The sequence below is a fragment of the Microtus oregoni genome, unplaced genomic scaffold (assembly GCF_018167655.1).
Source record: "Microtus oregoni isolate MIOR12 unplaced genomic scaffold, Mior012 000000F_ref0000247, whole genome shotgun sequence".
NCBI classification, from domain to species: Eukaryota; Metazoa; Chordata; class Mammalia; order Rodentia; family Cricetidae; genus Microtus; species Microtus oregoni.
The window spans coordinates 82,034,570-82,060,289 of NW_024543059.1; positions in this window are offsets into that span (position 1 = coordinate 82,034,570).

Sequence of the window (25,720 nt, forward strand, 5' to 3'; positions counted from 1 at the left end):
TTTAAAAATATATTAACAAGTAGAATAAATTCAAGCCTTGGATCCATATTAGGTATTTGGGGTAAGGAATATGCTCACATAATATTGTAGTGCCTTCGTGGAGTAGAATTGGCAATATAGTATTTTTCACATCTTGAATTCTCCTCCTTCTCCCCTTTCTCCTCTGCCTTCTCTTCCCACCTCTTTCCCTTCCTTTATCATTTTATTTGTTGAGACAGGTTGGCCTTAAACACTCCCCGCAACTAAGTACGACCTTATATTCCTGACCCTCCTCTTCTCCCTGGGTGTGAGATTCCAATCATTTGCAGCCATACCTGGTTTTATGGTGCTGGGATTGAACCCAGAACTTTGTACATTAGAGAAGCATTCTCTCATCTGAGCACCACCTACGAGCCCCATCTTGCTGGCTTTCTTTCTCTGGGAGACTGGTTTCTAGTCTGCTTCTTATTCTATAGGGCACAAAATGCTAATTCTTGGACTTCTCTACTCAGGAATTCTGAAAAACCTGTGAGTGGGGGCCTGGCACCTGCTTTTGGAACCTGCCTGATCTCCCTGGAGACTGGAGACCAGGCCTGTTCACACCTTTTTTTGGCCTCTGCTCGCGCTTCTGCCATTTTTTTTTTTTTTAAACTGGCTACAGAAAGCTGGTAGAAGAGGCGGTGCCTGGCAAGCAGATGCGGCGATGTCAGAGCTGTTTAGTTGGAACTCACAGGCCTGCCTAATATACAGTGCCACCAGGTTGCTGCTGAGGGAGACACCTATGATTCCATTAATTATTTAGGGATCCAACCTAGCCACCATTAATGAATTTGAATGTATTACAATGATCTTAATCAGAGGAACAGATGCAAAATGACAATATGATACACACAATTTCCCCCCAGCGAATTGCACACTATTAAGGTCTGTTGCAGTCAGTGAGTCCAGATGCTTCCGCACACTTACTGACCATGAAAGATCCTGGTTTCATTACATGAAAGAAAATAAGTTCATCCTGTCATCTCGCAGAGTTAAAGTGGGATCCAATTCAGCAGCTGGCGAGGCGGCTAAGTTGGTTTGCAATAATCCCGCTTCCGCTTCGGGACTGACTGAGTGGCAAAGTCTATCGCATCCGGGCTTAGTGTTCACTTTACATTATCTTTATGCTTTCCCGGATGAGATGGGTTGCTCCCGCTCCAGAAGCCTCTGATGGGCTAAACAAGTTTTATACACACACCGCATGAGAAGAAAGTGACCTACTTCCATGGTGGGTAAATTTATTAAGATTGGGGTAATGAAACTAAATCGCCATGATAAAATGGGAAGCTCACATCTCCTCAAGAATTGGTACCAGAAAGACTGTCAGATTTCTGATGCGAGCCAGGCTACACATCACAACATCTTTGCCTTCTTGTCTTAGGAACGGAATAAAAGAGATAAGGGGGAAACACCAATCTGAAGAATTTCTATATTTAAAAAAATAACCAAAGAAATCAGGAGTCAAATACAAAGATATTGTAAAGATATTGCAACCCCTGTAGAGACTGCCGAGGGATGCGGCCATCATGCAATAGCTGTGCAGAGTGGACAAAAAAGATGCAGTAGAGAAAGAGGCCGGGGTAACAAAGGGACCAGAGAAAAATCACTAAAGGGAAAAGGTTCACTTGGAAGGTTAAAGTGCACAAACTTGCTCAGGACCTGTCTCCCTAGAGAAGGAAACCAACGCGATATGGAAAATAGTGTACTGTGAATCCCAGCCGCAAGGCTGCCGTCGTATTGTGTGGGAATTGTCTCTTATCCTTTAGGGTGGCTGCTGAAGGAGAGTCCCCTCCTGATTTGACTCTGAGACACACAGGAGAGGTCTGATCACAGAACGGAAAGATGAGCTGTGCCCAGAGGCAGCAGTCTATTTTTGGGTCCAGAGAGAGGGGGGGATTGGAGCCTATAATCTCACCTGCCCTTCCCCAACAACAGATCTCTGTTCCTTTGGTTCTCTCTCTCTCTCCGAGTGTGTGTGTGTGTGTGTGTGTGTGTGTGTGTATGTGTGTGTACATGGTGTGTTTATGCATGTGTGTGTGTGCAGGTGCCCGTGGATACGGGTGTACATGCTTTTTAAGGTCTGAGGACAACTTGGATATTGGTTCTTACCTTCCACCATGTTGAGAAAGAATCTCTTAAAAACTGCTGTATATGTCAGGCCAGCTGCCCTTTGGGTTTCTGGGGATTGTCTGATGTGTGCCTCCCACCCATTAGGAGAAGCACTGGGATTACGCATGTGTGATACTGTGTCTGTGTGGGTTATAGAGTTCTGAGTTCAGGGGCTTGTGCCCGAGTGGCAAGTACATTATCCACTGAGCTATTTATTTCTTGGGAACATGTTTTTAAAAAAGACATCGATAGGAAGATCATGTCTAGAAAACACAGGGAAGAGCAGCAGTGCTAACTAGCAGGTGGGGAGAACTCGCAAGCAGAATGTCATGCCCTTGCAATCTGCCTTGCACGGAAATGAGCACACTCTTACAGAAGCAAGCGCCTTAGGGAAGGGAGACTCCTGAGCAGAAGTGTAAAAACCAAAGGCAGAGATGGAGAGTTAACAGAAAATATGGAACATGGGCGAGAGCGCAGAGAATGAGCAGGAGCCATGGGCTAGAGATACAACGGAAGAAACATGAAGTTGAGAGATGCCTTAAAAACCCAGGTAGCATGGTGGGGAAAGGCACTTGCTGCCAAGCCTGACATGTTGAGTTGTATTATGGGGTGGGAGCAGCTACATGGTAGAAGGAGAAAAATGGATTTCTGAAAGTTGTCCTCTGATCTCCGCATTTATACATGTGCGCACACACACCACGTGCACACATATGCACGCATGTATGTATGCATGCGTGTGCACATGCACGCGCGCACACACACTGAAAACAGTTTAATAAAACCCATTGTTTCATATGTTAATCTAAAAATCTAAAACAAACATAGAAACCTAGTGGCAGAAATATTTATCATGATAGCACAAGAAAAAAAATAAAAGAAATCTTGGAATTGGAGTTGCAGAAGAAAAAAGGTCAAAAGAAACCCCAAACATTTAGAGGTGCAATTCAGGAAAGCTTTCTGATCATAAAACATGTAATTCTGCACCCTGAAAGAGCAAGCATACACAGGGAAACTGGTCTAGACCACCGCCAATAGGGAACATCCTAGTGAAGTTATTTATTTGTTTGTTTGTTTGTTTGTTTTTTGATTTTTCGAGACAGGGTTTCTCTGTGGCTTTGGAGCCTGTTCTGGAACTAGCTCTGTAGACCAGGCTGGTCTCGAACTCACAGAGATCCGCCTGCCTCTGCCTCCCGAGTGCTGGGATTAAAGGCGTGCGCCACCATCGCCTGGCCTAGTGAAGTTATTTAACTTGGAAAAATAAAGGACGGTCTTTGGGTGGAGTGTTTGTTTCTTTTCCTGTTGCTGTGATAAGATGGGTGACAGTACATTCTTTGATCTGTCTGTCTGTTTCTCTCTCTCTCTCTCTCTCTCTCTCTCTCTCTCTCTCCCATCTATCTATTTACTTACTTTAAAGCAATCTTTTCTCATTTTACATACCAGTCCCAGTTTGTTGTAAGGAGGGGGGCACTTGTTGGTTCCCGGCTGCTTAGGCCCGAAATAATCACACAGAAACTGTATTAATTAAATTACTGGTGGGCCCATTAGCTCTAGCTTCTTTTTTTTTAAATATTTATTTATTTATTTATTCTGTCTGTGTCTATGTCTGCAGGCCAGAAGAGGGCACCAGACCTCATTACAGATGGTTGTGAGCCACCATGTGGTTGCTGGGAATTGAACTCAGGACCTTTGGAAGAGTGGGCAATGCTCTTAACCACTGAGCCATCTCTCCAGCCCCTAGCTCTAGCTTCTTATTGGCTAACTCTTACATCTTTTTTTTAAAAATTTATTTATTTATTAAAGATTTCTGTCTCTTCCCCGCCACTAACTCTTACATCTTAATTGAACTCATTTCTATTAATCTGTGTATTACCACACGGCTATGGCTTGCCAGCTAAAGTTCCGTCTGGCTTTGGCAGGGCTATATGGCTTCTCTCTAATGCCTCCTTTTTTCTTCCAGCATTCCGTCTAGTTTTCCTCACTTAACTCTGTTCCCCTATAGCTCTGCTATAGGCCCAAAGCAGTTCCTTTATTAACCAATGATATTCACAGCATACAGAGGGGACTCCCACATCACCTCCCCTTTCCTGTTTAAATAAAAAGGAAGGTTTTAACTTTAACATAGTAAAATTACATATAACAAAACAGGTATCAAGCAAGAATTACAGTTATAGTATTTATATCTACTTTAGCTCTTATCATGACTAACAAAAACTATATTATTACTATCTACTCTTCAACTCCATCAAAGACTCCAGAAGGATAAATTACCTAAGTAAACAGGAAGTGCATTGTAAGCAACTCCCAAAACTCTAGGATTGACAGAGACATCTCGCTGCCTAAACAGTCACCCAAAGTTCTTCTGTACCATTGGGGCATCCATCTTCAGCCTACAGGCCCATAGTACCCAGCGCCCTTTTCCATGAAGCAGGAAATTTCAAAGATAGTTTTGCCTATATTGGCAGTTTGTCAGTCACTTTTCATACTCAGATTCATACAACAGACAGATTACAGACAAGCCAGAGCCATAAGCTCCAGCTGACAGAAGACACAAGGAGAGAATTGGAGAATCCAAACCTGGGCTTACTCTTGGCAAAACTATTCCAAGAAGTGCTTTAATTTCTTCCTTAAGCGCATCTTGGTGACTTTGAAGTTACCTTTGATGCATTACATTGATGTAAAGATACTGGGATAAAAGCAACTTAAAGGAGAAAGGGCTTATTTTGTCTTATAGTTCATTGAGCATGGAGTCCATCATGGCCAGGAGGATATTGCAGCAAGCAGAGATGGCTGTGTGAATTGGGAAGCTGGCTGATCACATTAATTCTCAGGAAGCAAGGAGAGAACAAGTAAGGTCAGGCTGTTCTTCTTCTTCCAGACTGACCCTGCCTCCTAAATGTTCCCAAAACTGCCCAATAGCACCACCAGCAGGGACGCAAGCATACACCATTGCAATTGAGAAAGTGTGAGCTGAAGGCGCTGCAGCCACCTGAGGATACACACGGAAGATCTCAGAGCACCCCCAGCCCTGAACTTGTGGATAAACAAAGAGAGGAAATCTTTCAATTTTGGGATGGATTGCCTAACTGCCAAAGAGCTCAGAGCAACCTTTCTTTTTCATTTTCCAGGAAGGAGCCATTTTATTAGAAAGATTTTCAGGGTCTGTAACACAGTGTTAAAAGGATAAAGAATTCATGTAGCCACTGTTCAGCCTTAGTGGTTGTCATGGCCAGTCCTACTCAACCTTCTCTTGTTCCATCATCAGTTTCTTCCATCCTCCAGCTGGGTGACAGTCATATCACTCCATTCATAAATATCTTACTATGAATCAATAATATCATTACCACACATAAAAATAAGTAATAGTAAAATTTTACTACTATCAAATATCTTAGTCAATGTTTACACTACTGAGGTTGTCTCTTGAATATTCTAGGTAGTTTATGGGTTACTAATAAAGACATTCATACACAAAAATAAATGAATAAATCTAAAAAAAATCAAAGCTACAGATGAAGTCATAAAAGTGCTGAGTGATTTAACAATGAGGAAGCAGTATTAATATACTGTCAGGTGGGGAAGGAGGAGAGGGAAAGAAAGGGGGATGGAGAGAGGGATAGAAGGAAAGAGAGAGAGAATGGAGAGAAAGAAGAATCAATAAGAAAGTAATAAATGTTTAAAAAAGGATTTCATTATTTATTTATATTCATGTTTATGTGAATGAGTATTTTGCCTGTATGTATGTCTGTCTACCATGTGTGTGCCTGGTGCCCATGCAGTCAGAAGAGGGTGTCAGATTCCTTGAATGTGGGTGCTGGGAACTGAACCCAGAACCTCTGAAGAGTAGTAAATCATCACTCCAGCCTCTTAAATACTGTTTAAAAACAGAGTGTTAATATGATAACCAATGGAATAAAGGTGCAGACCTTAAGAGAGTAGAACGACTCTGCACATATAAACACACAATTCTTCTCTTTTCTTCCAAGTTGAGAAATTCAGCCTCAAAAGAAACTATAAACTAGCATAAAATACAAGTAAGCTGAGACCAACCATGCGTGTCTTATTAAATGTTATAAATGAAGTCAACAATTATTAAATGAGAAAGATTTTCAAACTGGACTCTAAAGAAAAAGCTTAACTCTGTGCCATAGTTGAAAGAGAGACAGAAACAAAATAATTCAGGAAACTTGAAGTGAACAGAAAGAGGAAAAGAGGCACTAAGAAAACACAAAGGGTTGCTAATCAAGATATTGTAAAAAGTCTAATTCAGGCTGGAAGGCAGTCAATGAGACAAACAGATACATTGTAGTATTCGTTCTGCTTCTCTATTGATTTAAACTTCGTGACATTACAATAACAACCATTGTATGAAATGCCCAGGTTCTGGGCCAATGCAGGAGTTGCCTGCCCATCTTGCTGTTTGTTGCTCCAGTGCCCTTACTCCTTGGGATCAATTTCCTCTTCAGCTGCCCAAAGCAAAACAAATAAAAACAGAACACAAAATAAAACCCACCAACACCGTAAACCAGGTGGTTTAGAAGCAATAGAGATTCCTTCTGATGTTTCTAGTGTCTGGGACTTTCTAGTTGAACACACAGCTGTCTTTGACCCACAGATGCTGCCTCCCTGCTGTGTCCTCAGGTGGTAGAAGAGACTTTCTGGCTCTTTTGCGCCTCTGAAAGCACCAATCTCATTCATGAGTGCATCCTTTTCACCCCTTCATTGCTTCTTCCAAGCCCCCTGTTCTAATACACTGTCTTGGAGGTTCAGGTTTAGTATCCAGCTCTGGGAGAGATAACTTAGCCCTGGGTCACCTGTGGGACTTCTGCTACATAGTTAGAGATGCTGCAGATCCACCAAGATGTGTGTTGGGGGAGCAGAGAGACTCAGTCACTCTAGGGGAGGTGTACCAAGACATTAGTGGCCTTGTCTCAGTATCAAAGTCACAGTTCCAAAGGGTTACATTATAACTATCTATGGAGTCAAAAGCGAGAACAGGTGAGCATTTCCATCAGATGATAACATGTACCAGTCATAGAAAAGTGAGGATGAAATTTGATAGCAAGAATGGAGATGTTCTTTCCAGTCCACGAAGGAATTAAGGGACATCTAAAATCACTGAGAGAATCCAACATTATTTGAAAGGTATCAAAATCAGTCACCTGATAAATGATGATCCTAAGGTTATTGTTCATGATGCAGTATTTTACTTGGAGCTTCTTGTTTTTCCTTTTTCTTTTCTTCTTTTCTTTCCTTTCTCTTCCTTCCTTTCTTTCTTATTTTTAAAAGATTTTTATTTATTTATTATGTATACAGTATTTTGCCTGCACGCTAGAAAAGGGCACCAGATTTCGTTACAGATGGCTGTGAGCCACCATGTGGTTGCTGGAACTTGAACTCAGGACCCCTGGAAGACCAGCCAGTGCTCTAAACCTCTGAGTCATCTTTCCAGCCCCTTACCTGGAGTTTCTAAGAGAAACTTAGTATTATGTATAACCATTCATTGAATCTCCCTACTTTTCCATAATGGGTTCATTTCTGTTGTTGTCATAACAATACTCTGATGAAAAGCAACTTAGGGGAGAAAAAAGTTTAATTCCATTTTATGCTTTGACATAGCAGAAAAACCAAGCAGTGAACTAGAAATAGCTGGTGATATCCCACCCACTGTCAAGAATAAAGAGAAATAAAATGCGTATGTGCTCGTTTGCTTGCTCAGTTTAGTCTCTCCACTCTTCCTACAGTTCAAGACCTGCTGCCTAAGGAATGATGCCACCCACAGTGGACTGGGTCTTCTCACATCAATTAATTAAACCAATTCTTAAAGACATACCACAGGCCAACTCAATGTAAATAATTCTTCACTGAGACTCTTCTGCCAGACGACTGTAGGGTACATGGAAATGGATTCTTACTTATTTACACATTTTTCAGTCTAATTAGATTGAATGAGAAAATATACATAAATTGCCAGGTATATTTCTTGCAACATTAAGGGGTCATAAAACCAAAGGATCCAGATCTTCATTTTGTTTGTGACGATAAGCGTTGCCATGGCTGCAAGAGTTCCCTGTGAAAGATACACATTCCATCTCCCTGATCTGCCTTTGTTTCCATGACTTTTGAATTTCTCCCCTGCACACAAGGCGCATTCTGCTGTGCAGGCTTATACTGAAATTCTGCATCAGTGCGTGGCTTCCTCTGCCACCAGAATACCACGTATTCTGGGAACCTGCCATGCACTTGGGAGACAGTCTCTTCTTAGGATGTTTAGGCTATTTTCTCAGCAGCCCCCCCCCCTTTTTTGACAGAGTGACTTATTACAGAAAACTTCGTCTCTATACATATTTCAAATTATCGATCCCTGTGCACTGTCTTTCCAGTGCCCCCTTGCCTTATCTTGCAGAGGGTAAATTTAGGGCTCCGTATTTCTAATGGCGCTCAATAGCTGTGTGTTCATGGGTCTGCCTATAATACTCTTAATTCCTGTAATACTGTTTACCCCATCCCCGTCTCCCTGCACAATTTCTAAACTTTCATCTCTCTGTTTAAAAATCACTTCTTATCCTGAGCTCCCAAACAATTCCTTTATTTCCTCAAGTTAATACTTTCAAGCAGTTATGAAATACATGTTTAATTGTCTTTCAGGGCAGAAGTTATACTGATGTGTGGCAGCTTAGGGCCAGAGCACTGTGGTGTTTATCTTTTTAAAAAGAGCTTTCTGGTGTAATTCCTTGACCTGCTACTATGTGTACGAATGTGTGCATGTACCACAGGACTCAACACCGGAGTCAAGACAGCTCAAGGTGATCCGGAGAAGGCAACCTGCTAGCCTTAGGGGTGAAAGGGCACGTGAAGGACTTGGCCCTGCCTGTTAAAGCTCCTGACACTTTCCTTTGTGTGTGCGCATGTTTGTGTCCATGCACACATGCATGTGTGTCTACATGTTCTGTTGGATGTTCCCAGGAGTTGCTCATGTTTTCTTTAGAGATGAGATTTCTCAGTGGCCTTGGACTTACCAATTTGGCTATGCTGACTGGCCAGAGAGCCCTAGAGATCTTCCTGTTTCTGCCTCTTGAGGGCTGAAACTTGGGGATTATGTCTGACTTATTTATTTTTTTTAAAATTTATTCTTACATAGGTTCTGGGAGTAAAAGTCAAGCCTTCAGGTTTGTGATTCAGGCATTTTTATTAATGGAACCAACTTCCCAGCCCTGATGTTTTTCTTAAGTTTCAGACCTTCCAGATTTCAAATATGGGCAACCATTGTCTTTTAATGAAAACAACAACAAAAACAAAACAAAAATCACAAACAAACAAACAAACAAAAAATTCCTGTAGCCTAATACTTAACAATCTTTAGATTACACACAATAGATGTGTGTGCTGGGCAGTGATAGCACACACCTTTAATCCCAGCACTCAGGAATCAGAGGCAGGTAGATCACTGAGTTTGAGGCCAGTCTAGTCTATAGAGTGAGTACCAGGACAAGTGCTACACAGAGAAACCCTGTCTCAAAAAACAAACCCCTCCAAAAGAAGAAGAAAAGAAAAGAAAAGAAAAAAAGATTTCCCATGGGGAGTACCTTTTCCACACTCAAATAGAAATGCATTTCGTAGTCGTTCAGAGGAGTATCAAGAGGATCCAAAGAGGTTGGGCATCTGTAGCCCAGAGAACCAAGTGAGGCCCCAGTGATTGTTCCCCCCTTCCGTGTCCTGTGAAGCCTCATGACACAGAACTGTGAAATCAGTGCCCCTAGACGTGGCTAAAAGAGGCATGTTCCCTAGAATACTATATGAGGTATCAGAAGATACTGGGGTGAGGAGTATTCTAAAGACAAAGAGTTTCAAAGAATATGTCATAAATCAGCTCAGGCATACACCTACACAAATAACTGCAAAAACCAGTCATGGTTATATGCTATTTAAATTTTTCTGAAAGGGGACAGCTATGTAATAGACTCAGGTTTAATTGGCTGAATGAATGTCTCAGGAAGCCTGCTTTGTATACTGCTGAGTCTTCATGCCTGGATCCCCTGCTGCTGGATCATCTCCTTGGAAGAAGCGGTCAGTGTCTATAAGATAAGGCGCAAACACGAGGCTCAAATAACCAAATCTCTTACCTCACCAAGGCCACCCAGGATCAGCACAGAGTCAGAAATCCAGGCTACCCAAACAGCTTCATCGATCCTGTGGCGCTTTAGTAGCAAAACCATAAACAAAGCACCCACTCAACTGCACTAAGTTGACGCTGGCTAATGAAGCCACCCCTCTCGCTGGCATTGATTTTATCTTTAGCTAGCTATTTTCCCAGAAGAACCAAAGGAGGCGATTTTATGTCTGTTGATTCCATTCTTGAGATCGTTATGTTGATTATGTGTATTCTCTTTCCTCGTGTAGACGTTTGAAATTTCCCTAGAAAACATTTTCTTCTGCTTAAGACTGCACAGAGCCCAATTTTTAACACGTAGTAAATGTTGCTGAGTAGAGAGATGCATGCATTACTACGTGGTTTTGCAAAGTAAGAGGTTTACGTCTTTGTAATTATTTTCAATGTGCTTATTGATTTTTATAATACAGGGATATTAACTTGAAAGGGAACAAATTATATACAACAAATTAAGCACTTGCATGGATTAGAAAATCGAGGTAGCAAACTCAGGGCATGACTAATACCAGCGTGTTGCTCGATAGAAGAACTGCGTGGTTACACACCGCACGTGGGAGGGTTTCATCTAGCTGCTTGTCTGAGCAGAAATGCATGTGCAGGATGGCATGAATTTATAGGATTAGCGAATTTTAGGGCCAGAAAGGAAACTTCCGTAAGGAATATGGAGGGCAGCAATACGAAGACTTGCATTCAAGGTCACAGAAGGCTGGTGGCATGAAGTTTCTGCAATCAGCCCTGCAATGACACAGTGACTTTGTCACAGGGCACAGTGTTTCCTTGAGTCCTGTTGTCAACATTTGTCAACTCAGACCGTGGGCATGTCATTCTTTTCTCATCCCTTAAATATGGGTGACACCAGACTGTGATCACATGGGTATGACATTAAATGGAGCCTAAATCAATGCCCATTAAATATTATTTCATTCATTTCACACACACACACACACACGCACGCACGCACACACACACACACACGTATAATGTATATATATTGAGTTCATAATAAGTTTCAGAACCTAATATGAGAAAATACCTGTGAAAGCATTTTCGTTTTCCTTTTTGTTAGTTTCGGCTTTAGTTGTCAATTTGATACAATGTAGACTCACAAAGAGCAGATCATAAAGAGGGATTATCTCACAAAATTGGCCTGTGGGCATGTCTCGGAGGGATTTGTCTTAATTAAATTAATTGATTTGGGAAGAGTCTGCTTAGTGTGGGCAGCGCCATTCCCTACACAGGGATCTTGAACTGTATAAGGGTGGAGCTCTCTAGCTGAGCACCAGCAAGCAAGTGGCACATATATGAACCATTTCTCCCTCCTCCTGGCTGTGGAAACGATGGGACTAGCAGTTTGATGGTCCTGCCTTGACTTCCCCACAGTGATAGACTGTAACCTAGAATTGCAAACTGAAATACAAACAGTTGCTTTTTTAAAGTAGATTTTTATTGAGCTCTACATTTTTCTCTGCTTGCCTCCCTGCCTCTCCCCTCCCTTTCAACCCTCTCCCAAGGTCCCCATGCTCCCGACTTACTCAGGAGATCTTGTCTTTTTCTATTACCCATGTAGATTAGATCTATGTATGTTCCTCTTAGGGTCCTTGTTGTTGCCTAGGTTCTCTGGGATTGTGATTTGTGGCCCATGCTGGTTTTCCTTGCTTTATGTTTAAAAACCACCCATGAGTGAGTACATGTGATAATTGTCCATCTGGATCTGGGTTACCTCACTCAAAATGATGTTTTCTAGCTCCATCCATTTTTCTGAAAAATTCAAGATGTCATTTTTTTTTTCCTGCTGTGTAGTACTCCATTGTATAAATGTATCACATTTTCCTTATCCATTCTTTGGTCGAGGGGCATTTTGGTTATTTACAGGTTCTGGCTATAACAAGCAAAGCTGCTATGAACATAGTTGAGCACATGTCCTTGTGGCATTGAACATATATACCTTTGGATATATACCTAAAAGTGGTATTACTAGATCTTGAGGAAGGTTGTTTCCTAATTTTCTGAGAAATCACCACAATGACATCCAAGCTGGTTGTACCAGCTTGCATTCCCACCAGCAATGCAGGAGTGTTCCCTTTACCCCGCAACCTCTCCAGCATAAGTTGTCATCAGTGTTTTTGATCTTGGCCATTCTTACGGGTGTAAGATGGAATCTCAGGGTTGTTTTGATTTGCATTGCTCTGATGACTAAGGATGTTGAGCCTTTCCTTTAGTGTCTTTCAGCCATTTTAGATTCCTCTGTTGAGAGTTCTCCAAACAGTTGCTTTTTGTCAGGATATTTTATCAGAGAAAACTAGAACAACTTCCGGTACAGATACTTGCTGTGAATCTTTAACCTAACGGCACATATTTAATTTTCATTATATGTATGTGTTGCATGGATACTCTGTTAGGGAAGGTACTTTCACACAAGGATACTCTGCATACCAGGTATGGTCTCTCCTGTATGCCTCTGTGTCACTCTTTCTTTCTCTCCCTTCTGGGTTTGTTCCCCTGTTGACCTAGAAAGTTTTATTTCTACCCGTGTCACATCAACACACTTGATTTTGTGTATCCACACAAAATCTATGGATCATAGATGAGAGAAAGCATATTTGTTTTTAGGAGACTGGCTTAAGTCACTTAATCTTATTATAACCAGTTGCATCCATTTGTCTGGAAATGACATAATTTTCCTTTTCTATAAGATGAGGAAAAACTACAGTGTTTTATACCACATTTTCTTTGTTATATGATACAGGTTTAAATATGTTGGGCAAAAACTCATATCTGAATTAAGAAATCACAAAAGATAAACTTAGTAATTTCCAAATCCTGAAATCTACAAACTGGTGACATGTTGCTAAAACTTACTAATTTTTCTGTTTAAAATAACCTGATGTTATTAATAATTTATTTTTTTTTTTTTTTAGAAAAGGCCATGACAAGTGGTTTGCACTGTACTTCTCTTGGGTCTCAGTATCTTTCAATTTGTCTGTCAGTTCAGCTAGCTCTTCGGCATCCAACATGATGCTTCGAGGTAAGATTATTTCAAAATGGGGGCTAAGAATCCATCCAAATGCCAAAAGACTCAGTTGAGGTCTTCAGGAACAGAAGATGTGGCAACCATGTCTTACCTAACTGTTGACCAATTCCGGGCAACCCTCCCAAGTTGACTTCAGATCTGTAGATGGCTTTATAGAATTTGAGGGTGCAGCTGGAGTGTTGGGAGCATGGCTCAAAGGTCCTTGTGCCCACAGATCTCCAGAGAAACCAGGAATGTTAAGCCCACAGTATTGTCTTTCCAATGGGAAAGATATCCATTCAGAAATCTGGGAATTGGAAGTGATGAACAGCCTGGTGATCTGTGTTAGCTGTTGGGTCAGGCCACATCAAGCTCCTACAACCAAGACCAGAGGTGGCTAGGAGTAACCTAAATGACTCTTATATCCCACAGTGAGGGCCAGGGGTGGCTAATAATCCAAATGACCTGTATGCTATCTGTATGACTGAGACCAGGCTAGACATTTTTTTAGGCCTGTAAGCTAGTGCTGGTATTCTATCTCTAGAACTCATCTTCTTGGAAGAAATGACATGTACCTGGATTTGAATTTCATTGTAATTATTTTTCCTTGTGCACTGGGGATCATGTTACACCAGGAAACCTTTTCTCAAAATATACTGTGTTAAATTTGTCAGGAATAAACCACCTGAGATCAGATTCCTTGAAGTCTTGATCCAGGTTGAGGAAGCCAATCTAAACTGAGTTTTCATTTTCACCTCTTTGTGGTTCATTTCCTTGCCTGACCCCCCTCCCACCACTCAGGGGAGGGCAGAGTGTGGGAAGCAGGGATGAACTTATTTGAATAGCCTCTTCTGTAAACCTGATATGTACCTCTTTAATTTAAATGAGATACTGGTTCAGTGACTTGCTTATCTTGGCTAGTTCTGGCTAGGAGAAAGTCTGCATGAGACTGAGGTTTCGGTTCCAGAATGACCGCTGCGTTTTTGTTTTAAGGGAGGATTATCTCTAGATCTCGGTGGTTGGTTTCTTATACATTTCCTTTAGCTTGGTAGCCGTTCTTGATTCTAAATGCCAATCCTCAGTCTCTTGCAGACTTTCTCCTGGCCAGACTATATATAGATATTGCTGATTGGACTGGAAAGATGGACCAGTGGTTACAACTCTTACTGACAAGTGTAAGAACCTATGTTAATACCAGGTAGACATGGAGACCCACCTGCAACCCCAGCACTTAGGGGATGGAGAGAGGGGATCCCTGGAGCAAGTTAGGTAGCTAGATTAGCCATATTGATGCACTTGGGGCTCAGAAAGACAGCTTGCATGACCGAAGTGGGGGAAGGATACAGGAAGACTCTTTTGTGCCAATCTCAGCCTCCTCACCTATGTGCACACAGGTGCACATGCGAACTTAAACACTCCTGTGAAACACATACATACATATACACACATACACACGAGAGCAGGAAAAGAAGAAATGATGTTAACTCTAGAATGTATTTAGCAATCTTGAGCCCCTGTTAACTTTTCTATTGGCTTAGACGGTTTCATTCCTCAACTGTTTGGAAACCTTGGTGTTACAACAAAAATTTCCGCTTTCACAGAGAATCAGTAATTATAGATAGTGGCTGACTGTCTTCTGACCCTTGCATATGTCTTTTTCTGCTTTATTAGGTTTGAAAATGCTTTCTAAATTTAATTATATTGCTTAGACTCTCAAATGGTTGTTGATAAATGTGATGCTTTGTAAACGTAGTCACAAAACTTACAGATCATTTATTTCCTCTAAGTATATGGCTTTAAAATTGCTTCTTTGGAGCCCAGAAAGCTCCTTTCACTGAGAAATGGCATAAATAAGGTTAGAGTCCCACTCAGTCTTCCATCTCAGTGATCTGGAAATGCGGCACATTTATACTGAACAGGAGAAATGAGAGCAGTTGGTAAAATAGCAAGCATGACAAAAATGGGGAGACTGGATATGAAGCACATATTTTTACAATACGAGAGGACCAGTGAGATAGATCACTTGATAAAGGTATCTGCTGCTAAGTCTGATGACCTGAGTTCTATCCTTGTGACCCACACAGTGAGGAAGAGAACTGACTTCTCCAAGTTATCCCTGTTGTCACATACACAATAAATAAATAAATCTATTCTCAGAAAGGTAGATCCTGGTGAAAATAATTTTAATTTGGAAAGAACTGTGAGGACTTTGTAGGAGGAATACCTTAAAACATTTTTTGGTGCCATTAAGATATTTTCTTGTCTGGATTCTTTGCAATATTGTTTGTTGCTTTTATATTCTTTACAATAAATGGATCCTTAGCGCCATTTTTTTTGGTGGTAACCTAGCTACCATTAGGACAATTCTGTCTTAGAAATGGGGATAACTGGAGTGAATAAAATAATTGTTCATCACTGAAGGTGCTTAGGAGGTTATACATCAGGAGTTAGACATGGGTATGCCAATGACCGAGACTCCTACCAAAATTCAAGTGTAGAAGTTCTATATCAGTGTGACAGGATTTGGAGAGCTTTTGGGAGGCTCTTTTTGTGTCTCTGAGGTCATGAGGTCAGCACCCAGGATGGGATCTGTGCTCTTAGTAGAAAAGGAGGGGACAGCAGAGATCCTTTTCTCTGCATGTGTGGACACACTGAGAAGACAGTTATCAGCAATCTGAGGACCGGGGCCTTGTCAGGGCCACGACCATGCTGGCCCTGGACTTGCAGCTACCAGAACAGGGAGGTACACACTCCTGCTATTGAAACAACCCTGTTTTGTGTTGGAGAGGAAGAATCAGACAAACACCTGGGCTGAGTTATTGGCTCCTGTGTTTTTGAAGGTTAAAAAAAAATTTGTTGATTGTGCATGACTCCAGGGCTGGATTTTCATCCAATGGCAAAGCAGGAGAGCCTAGAAGAATTTATCGAGAAAGCGAATAGTGGTGGGGGCAACGGCAAGATTATTGTTGGGCATTCATTCCTGGGGACAGTGCCATAGGGATCAGGTTAAGGCTGGCTGTATAGCCTTATGAACACAGCTGGCTTTACTTGATATCCAGGCTTTGGATTTGAATGCTTTCCCCTCCCCACTTTAAAGGAAAAAAAAAAAAACATGGCTTTAACTTTTTTTTAAAACATTTTAATAGTCCCATAATAGGACACTGTGTTGTGTAGCAGTCACAGTTTTTATAATGGTGTTTATTAGCTCGAGTTTGTCTCTCCTATCTTCATAGTTAGTGTTTGCAGAAAGCTTCTTATAGTCTTGTGCAATTGTTGGACCGGCTAGTTCTGTATCTGCATTAAAGGGACAGATGCAAAGGCATGGGATGTTTGCTACTGTCGGAAGTGAGGATGCTGAGTTTGAGGCCGGGCACCACTGAATGTGATGTCGTAATCAGGATGGTGTCCATTTTGAGAGGATTTGTGTGGGGAGTGCATTTTTCAGACATTTCCTTCCACGACCTTCCACAGATGTGCTGAAGGAGTCTTTGTGGCAGTAACACATGGATGCTTTCGCTTATTTGTCTTCTGAGGTCTCTTTGAAGATCAAGCAAGATAATGCTGGTGCAAGCATCTTAGAAACAGTCAGGCTTTATGCACGTGTTAATTCCAAACACACAGTGACTGGCCTCAAACAAATGCATGGAGGGCAGCTTCCTGCACCAGGGGCTCCAGCTCGGCACTCTTCCCTGCTACACTCCGGGGTTTACTTCTTAGTGAAAGCTAAATGCATGTGGCAGGATCCTGACCCCAAATCATTACAATGGATAGACTGTGTGCTCAGAGCTTAAACTATACGTGCGCTCGCTGCAACATGATGGATATAACTGCTTGCTGAGAATTTGATTTATTTTCCAATAGTTTAGCATCCCTCTGCTTTTATCTGATATGACTATTTTACAAGCGTGTGTACCAAGCATGGCTTCAAAATTGCAGGTTATGAAATACAGAAAATGGAACAATTGCTGTGCGGAGCAGAATTCTGCCTGTTCGGTCGGTGTGCCGTGTATTTTAAAGGAAGATGGACTACTGAATGGTGATGGGGTTTGCCTTGGCTTCATCAGTTTTTATCCTGTAGGTGAAAAGAAATGCAAGACTTTCTTCTTCATTTTCCACTCCATATTGTTAGTTGGTTTTTCACAGGCTGCTTTGTGCTGATGGGTTTGTGCCTTATCATCTGCTGGCATAATAAAAATGACATGAGGATGGGGAAGAGTGCAGGTCCCCTTGGGATGGAACGGAGCAGCTGATGCCAGCGATGGGAACACAGCAGGCTTTTGGGGTTGCTTCCCCGTTCCCCACTTCACTATGACCCAAATCTCGATTTTTTTAAAAAGAATAATACACGTGCTTGCTGCACAGTGCTTGTTACAGGCTCAGTGCTTTTGTGGATGGGTATACGTTCATGTGCAGAGCGGCCTGACTCCAGCATTGGGCATTGTTCCTGGAAGGTCAGGTTGCTTCTCTGGAGGCCATTCTGCATTCATATGTGAGATCCTACTTCTCCCTCCACAGCGGTAGTGGGCCCCGGGCTGTGTGCTGTTGGTGCCCAGCAGCAGAACCAATTGAGGACAGGTCAGCTTTAATCACATCTCTACTCCGTTGAGGTTCCCTCAGCCCCGCCAGGCAGAAGGGATTGGCAGGCAGTGTGGGGCCCTGATTATCACCATTCTGAGAGGGTCTAGGCAGGAGCCACGTGTGACAGTTTTGGAGACTTATTCCGATGGAACAGGCCAGGCACGCTAATCCCCAGTACAGAGAGGCTGTGGTGACTCATGCACACCTATTTGTCACTGCCTGTGTGTGTGTGTGTGCGCGCGCGCGCATATGTTTCTTCTATGTGTTGATGTTTCTGGAATTTTCCAGGTTGGAGATACATTGTTTCAGGCATTTCTTTCTATCATGTAGTTTACTTTGGATGGCTGATCATTTAATTCTTTTAAGTGGGGTAAGTCAGTAACAAACAAGAGTTCACCATCGCCTCAGAGGAGGCATGGTGTCCCTTTCTATGGACAAGTACCTCCCTCAACTTTCTACACAGAAGAAATACCTGAAATTTATTGAGCATGGGGTCAAGCCCTGCACTAAGCACTTCACATGACATTCATGAGATGTTTAGGAAATAGGTACAGTAATTATTTTTGTATTAATAAAACTATGGTGTAGAGAAATAGCTTCTTCTCTCCCTTCCTCCTTCCCTCCCTCCCTCCTTTTCTTCTGTGATTGAGCAAGATAGTACAGACGCAATACAAAAGTCCTCCATGTTGTATTGTTGCTGAAGCCATTCTAGGTTTAACTAGAATCTGCTATCCTCTATAAAGAAACCCATGGAAAACTACCCAACTCTATTCTGGGAAGCAAAAGTCAGGATGCTCTACCTAAGTTTTCTTCACTTCTCTTAAAACAACTTGCTTCAAACTGGTTACTTCTGCAGATTCCTCCGACAGCTGCCGAGTGAGATGCCAGGATATAGTTTCTGTCTTCAAAAACCCCGTGTCTGGACACTCAGTGCTACACCCCGGCCCCCCAAACACTTGGGTGGTTCCAGATGCTTGAAATAAGGACTTTCCCTGAAATAAGGCTATACACTGTGTCTGAGTGGGCCTCTCTAGTGAGCTGCCTGAACAATTCCTTCCTTGTTTCCTCTCTCCTCTCTCCCTTTCTTCCCTCTCTGTCCCTCCCTCTTCCTTTCTCCCCTCCCTTCTCCCTCTTTCCTTGTGTACTCTCATTGCCCCCCTCTCACCCCCTCTCTCTCTCTTTCAAGCTACAGTGACACAATGACACAATTCATTCGGATTACCTTCCTCATTCTGGATGCTCCCTTGCTTGGCTATTCAATCAAGATGCCCCTCTCCCAGAGTACTACCCCTGACTTCCAACAGTAACACATGCCCCAATCTAGGTCGGCACATTTCTTTTCTGGGTGTCAACATTTTGAGCAGAGTGACTGGTAGATGTAATTGCAGCTAGAAAGCTTTATCTATACTTTACCTTGTTAGGATATTAATATGGTCTGCTACTTCTATCCCTGGAGACACTTTTATTCCTACATTTTTAGAATCCATTTCTTACCTATTCAGTTCTTAAAGTCACACTATTTTTTTTGTTGTTGTTGGCAAATTCCTTTTTTTTTGGTCAAACTAGTCAATCTGAAGTGCAATAATTTGTAACCCAAGAATTTTATCTTATGTAGCCAGTCACAATGACATTCATCCCATGCTTTCTTTGAACCATTTTCTTGAACCACTGTGAGCACCCTCTGATATTCTTCCTTCCTTTATCTGCCTCTGGCATCTAGACTCTTCCTCATAATGGCCAAGCCGATTTTCTCTCATTCAGGCTTTTGACCTCTTAATAACCATTCGAAAAGTACAGGATTGGCTTTCTTAAAAACAGGCGCCACATCTTTAGACTCACTGGTAACAGTTGGGGCCATTCTGAAAGGAGTGTGTACCAGTTATCTGTCAAGAGCTGTGACATCCGAGGCAAGCCACAGGATTTCTCTTCTGACTTCTCCATGTTTATCCAGCGAGTCTTATCTGGCTTATCACAATGACTCTGGAGACCCAATTTTGTGCTGTTGTATGTACCATTTGCTTTTTCCATGACTATTTTAGGTGTTCATTGTCCCTATTATCTCAGATAAACTTGTCAGTAGCATCAATACAAAGGAAAGGTACTTTGAAAGGATGTGAGCTTTAGAAGATTATCAGGGATAACTTGGGAGAGGAAAGGCAGCAGTAGAAAAGGCCTTCCTCTGCACTTTTAGCACGACGGAGGATGATCTGAGGTCAGGGCTGGAGCGGGGGGGGGGGGGGAAGGGGCATGGTGATGGCTGGAGGGGCTGGGCATCTAGCCGCACCTTTCCTTCCCAAGGTCTGTGTACTCTTCTCTCGCATGGCGTACAGTATGGTTTTATTTTCCCTTTAGCCTTCTGGTCCTGCATGTCTGCAAAGACGTTTTGCATGGACATTTGTTAAACTCTGAGGTTAGATGGCGGTACACAAAGGTTTTCTGCTTGACCAGTTTTCCAGTTGTACTCATATCTGCTCCCTTAGTTTCTGGCAACAACAGTTGACTCTGTTTAGGGACTTGGTGGTTTGGTTGATTCAGTTCAGTGTATGACCAAGCTCCCAGCTCTTAGGTGGACATGTGTTTTTAGCCAACTCATCCCCTTTACTCATGACCATGAAGTTCAACTCTAAGATTTTTTTTTTTTAAATTTCCCATTGTCTTTCTAACAGCCAAGAGTAGATGTGGTAGTCTTCACGCTACACAGTAGAGAGATGGGATTAGCACGAGGCAGATTTCTGTGGGCATTGTTGGCACACCTGAATCCATCCTTGCCAGTCTAGAACCACCCTAGGGTTTTCACTGTCATCTTCTCCTTAAGAAGTTTCATATTTTCCTTCGGAGACAGGGTTTTTCCTGTATAGCCCTGGCCGTACTGAAACTCACTCGGTAGACCAGGCTGGTCTTAAACTCAGGGATCCGCCTTCCTTTGACTCCTGAGTTCTGGGATCAAAGGCATGCACCACAATACCCGGCCAGCAGTTTCCTTTCTAATTTATTAATTTCCTGCAATTTCTGATAAGCTGTAAGCTCTCTGCTGTTCACAGAAGGGATACCCAGCCAGTTCTGGGGATAGGCTTCTCACAGCCTCTAAAGCGTTACCGAGTCTTTCTCTATGCACCTTTTCGGTGTCTGCATGGTTCGGGGCCAGAAGGTATTGTTTCTCATGTGCTGTTCTCCATTTTGAGACAATGTTTTCCACTGACTTGGAGCTTTCCAAGTAGTCTAGGGTGGCTGGCTGGGAGGTCCCTGGAATAAAATGTCTTTATTTCTTTAGAGCTGGGATTATGAACATGCACCAGGCTAGTTTCTGTGTGTGAGTTTGGGGGATGGAACTTTGAGGTCCTTATGGTTACAAAGCAAGCATGTTACCCACTGCTCCATCTTTCCAGCTCACCACGCAACCTCTTTAAAGAGGCCAGTGGAGAATACAGTGGGAGATGGGAGGCAATGGCTCCGCTTTCAACTTGAACTGAAATAAAAAAGATCTGTGCAGGTGATCAAAGTGAGGATCCCTGCAGAAATGTCACCATGTGACGGGGAATTCATGGCTTAAACATTATATATTATTATAGTAGAGAAATAACTAATATGTTTGTATCATCTGAAAAACCCCACAATTTTCTTCTTTACTTTCCCTTTTATGTCACAAATTTTAGTCATGGAGACTTGACCTGTATGAGATTGTTTTTACCCTAGAGAAGGGGCATCTGGGTTGATACCCATCCAGGTGACTAAGAATTCTGTGAGCCAGGTGGGAAGGACAAAGATGTTTCCTCCTCAGTTATGGCCGACAAGCCGAATCCTATCTTTTTCCTCAATGAAGCTTCTTCTAGATCACAACTGAAGCCCTGATAAGCTTCTCGGGACCTGCTGCTACAGAATCCATCAGAGAGCGCGCTCTAGATCATAGTGGGGTTTGATTTATCAAATCAACTTGTTGCCCATCTAAACTCTTTCTCTGCTAACTAGCATTACAAGCCACAGGACACCCATCCCTAGCCCCTCCGTTTCCACCGAAGCAACAGCATCGCGATGCGGGGCAGTGTCCATCCTGATTGAAGGCTGAGTCACACTGAGAGAGGGGTCTCAGGGCTGAATGGAAATGAAGACGTAGATGTGAAAATGGAAATGCACAGAGGGGTGAAGATGGCGGGGCCCAGAGCTGGCTGTGAGCGGAATGAAAGCTATCAAAGACGCTATTGGTGAGAGGAGAGGATAATGGAGAAGGCAGGAAAGCTCCTGGAAAATAAGACTTCATTTGCTTTCAGGACTCCTCTTGTGCTGGGAGTTGATTGGCTGTGATGGGTGGAAAACCTTGGTGATGTTTTAAACGGGTTGCATTTATAGTTCTCATAAGGGAAAAGGAAGCAGGCACACACCCTGGTCTTTGGAGTTTTCTTAAGAAGTTTCAGTATTAGCTGAAATGGGACAATGCTTTGATTTGGGACTAAGACATGAGCAGAGCGGGGGGTGTTCCATGGGCCACAGGTGCTCTTCACGGATTAGCCCCATCCACACTCACGACTATTAACTTTGCCAGCATTTTGTTTTAATTGTCAAGCCTGTGTGTAAATTTGAGTGCCGTGCTTGACAGTAACTGGATTTGAGGTCCTTCAAAGTTTCTGCGTTTTCATTCCTGTAATTTAGCTAGAGGAATATAGTTCTGAAATGAAGGCACAGAACTGTCTATGTAACACCTGCTGGCACCCACTGCTTCACGGAGACAGATGATAAATGGAATTTGAGAGACTTGGGGATTAGAATGAATTGAATTTCCACACTGATTATTAAAAATTTAATTATTTAGATATATGACTTATCTGTAAGATAAGAAAAACAGTTTCTTCTTAGATGCTGTGAAGAGTAGAATAGATGATATACCTGTAATCTGAATGTCCCATACAGGGTCTTGTGTGTGTACATGTGTGTGCATGTGTGTGTTATATGTGAGTACCTGGGGAGGCTAGAGGCCAGTATCAGATGTCTTCCTCAGCGGTTCTTCCTTATATCTTTTTGAGGCAGTCTCTCTCAATGTACCTCGAGTTCACTGAGTGAATGAGCCAGCTTGTGAGATCCTCCTGTCCCCACTTCTCCAGGGTCAGAGGTTAGAGTCACACGCCACCACACAGGCTTTTAAGGGATATGATCCCAGATCTTCAGGCTTACACACCACACACTTTACCGACTGACTGACCTCCTCGGCCTGCTTGGCCATCTTCCTGCACCCAAATGTTCCCACTGGAGTTGTGTGGCAAGGCATTTTTATTTCCACCTTAAATGAAACAAAGCAACTTGGACCTCCGAGGGTTCTCTGGTCTGAGGTCAAGGCTCGCGAGGACTCACACGTGGCTAGCTGTCTTTGGTTTTCAACTCTGGCTTCTGCTAGAAATTTGTTTACCTCCTTGTTGTCTCCTGTTAAAGATCTGGTTTCATTCTCCATCCCTCCACGACGCAGGCACCGGGTTGTTGTACACTGCAGACTTCACTGAAAGTCTGAACAATACAGACGTGGGATATAAAGTGCATTTGAAATGAAGTCAGGTTTTACAGTGTTCGGTACATCCTCCATTCTGTCTTCAGGGAATTCTTATTTACATCACGCCCCTTGAACTCAGGCAGACTTTTCTCTTTTGGAGCTCGCGCCTACTGTTTCTTCTGCTGTCTCTCAGAACCCCCTATCTCCAGGTTACTTAACCCCCCAATCTCCATATATATCCTTGAAAAATAACTTCTCTTACCTGTTCATATAGCTAATGAATTACTTCATTTCCCATCAGGCTCTGGAATTTATCTTTGTGGAAATCCAGGTATGCTTCAGTATCTGTATTTTTTTTTTTTTTGACGTGACTCCTGACCTTACTCTGCAGTGTAGGAGTGCTATGGTGGTTCATTTTGTAAAACAATATTTGTTATATCTTCCAAACTGACCTGCCTGGTGTGGTGGTACATGCCTGTAACCTTAGCAGCACCGAAGAGTTATAGTAAGAGGGTCCCACAAGTTAGAAGTCAGCTTAGATTCACAGTGAGTTCAAATACAGTCTTAGATGGTTGAAGTAACATAGTGGTTGCATGCCCAAGGTACCAGCTTTAATTCCCAGCCCTGAAAAACAGAAGACCAAAACTGCCCCCGTTAATCCTATAGCAGGTGCAAAGCTAATTATAAAATCAATGCAATGGTTTTATTTAATCAATTCTGAGTCGTACGGACAACAAGAACAGGGAGGGCCTGGAGATTGTCTCCAGTCTGTAAAGTATGTGGCCCCCAACCTTGCATTATAGAAAAGTTGCTAGGTCCTAGGCTTGGCAGAAGGGTTCATTCAACAACCAGCCATGATCTCAGATAGTAAGTAAGCTGATTTGAGTTTGTGCTTCTGCATGGGTTAGCCAAAGTGTGATGATTAACTAATGATCCCCAAAGCGGCACAAGGCAATAGAAGTCAGGAAGCCTGTGAAAATTCTAGACCAAATATCTAGAACTGCTGTAAGCATGCCACAGATGTGGGACATCCAGGTGGGCATGGGACATCCGGGGAAGGCCGTTGCCTCTCTCAAGTGTTTGGACAGGAGCACCTTCTCAGAGCGCTCCTCTCTGACTCTCCTCTGGACCACTTCTTCTCAACAATTCTCCTTCCGTTTTCTCCTTTTCTAAAGTGCTCACCGCCACTGGGCAGACTGTATGCATTATTCATTCCGCTCTGCTTTCTTTGTTTCCTTCTGGAATATATGCGGCTTAGCATGTGATTCTGGGTCTGGTTTGTACTTGTGGACCAGCCTGGCCTAGAGCCAGGTTCATTGTGGGCTTGGTAAATTTTGTTGACTGTATACTGACTAACAGTGGAGTTGGGGTGTTACAGCAACGCCTTGGTTTCTTCCGAGTGCTTTATTCTTGAAGAAGATTCATGCCTATCACCTCAGTTAACCTCCCACCAACTTGGGTGCTAGATAGAGCCAGGTTTGGGGTAGTAATATGAGCTTTCTGGGTTATTATCTATAAGAAGTAAGCTGTAGGGGGGTTGGCTTAATCCTGCTCTTTTGAGTCCATACTCAACTGTTTACCCCAAGTCACAACAAAGTATTGCTTTGTATTAAACATAACAAATACTTTGGGGCAGGAAGAGTGATAGAAGTATTCTGGGCTAAGTACCATGAGACTCTCTGTTGGCCCATTATCCTCGTCTGAAATACTCGGAGGAGAGAGGCTTGTCTGCCAAAGCGAGGACAGGTACCGGCGCCCCACACCAGCTGCAGTCTCAGATGCTCAGGCTCTGTGCCAAAGGTAACAAAACCAGCCCAGACTCGCGGAGAGCTTTTCATGTGCAGGTCTTAATGAGCCCAATCGCTCCGGGGGAGAAATGTACCCATCTCTGAGGGTGATGGGCTCGGGGACTCATGCTCCTGGTAGTAAAAACTCATATCTGTCAAGATATTGGCAGCCACGTTTTTCTAGTGTTAACTGTTAGCTCTTATTTCGTTCAGTTTATTTCCGAGACAGGGTCTTACTCTGTAACCTAAGTTGTCTTAGGGCTCCCTTTATCGGCGGGCCGGCCTCACACTTGCCGCAACCCTCCTGCCACAGCCTTCCAAGTGCTGGAGTAGAGCATGAGGCACCACACACAGCTCCAGGTTTTATTTTTCAGAGTTTACAAGCAACTCCGTTGGTGAAAAGGAGCGGAGCCAGGTTTGCACATCTTGCACACGAGGAGACTGAAGCTTGGACGAATGGAGCCGTGAACTCAGTGTTAGACTACCCGTAAGAGTCAGGATGGAGTTCCGAGTTCTCTTTCAGTTTGAGAGTTTTGCAACTAACACCAATAAAGGCGCTTATTTTTATTACTCAGAGA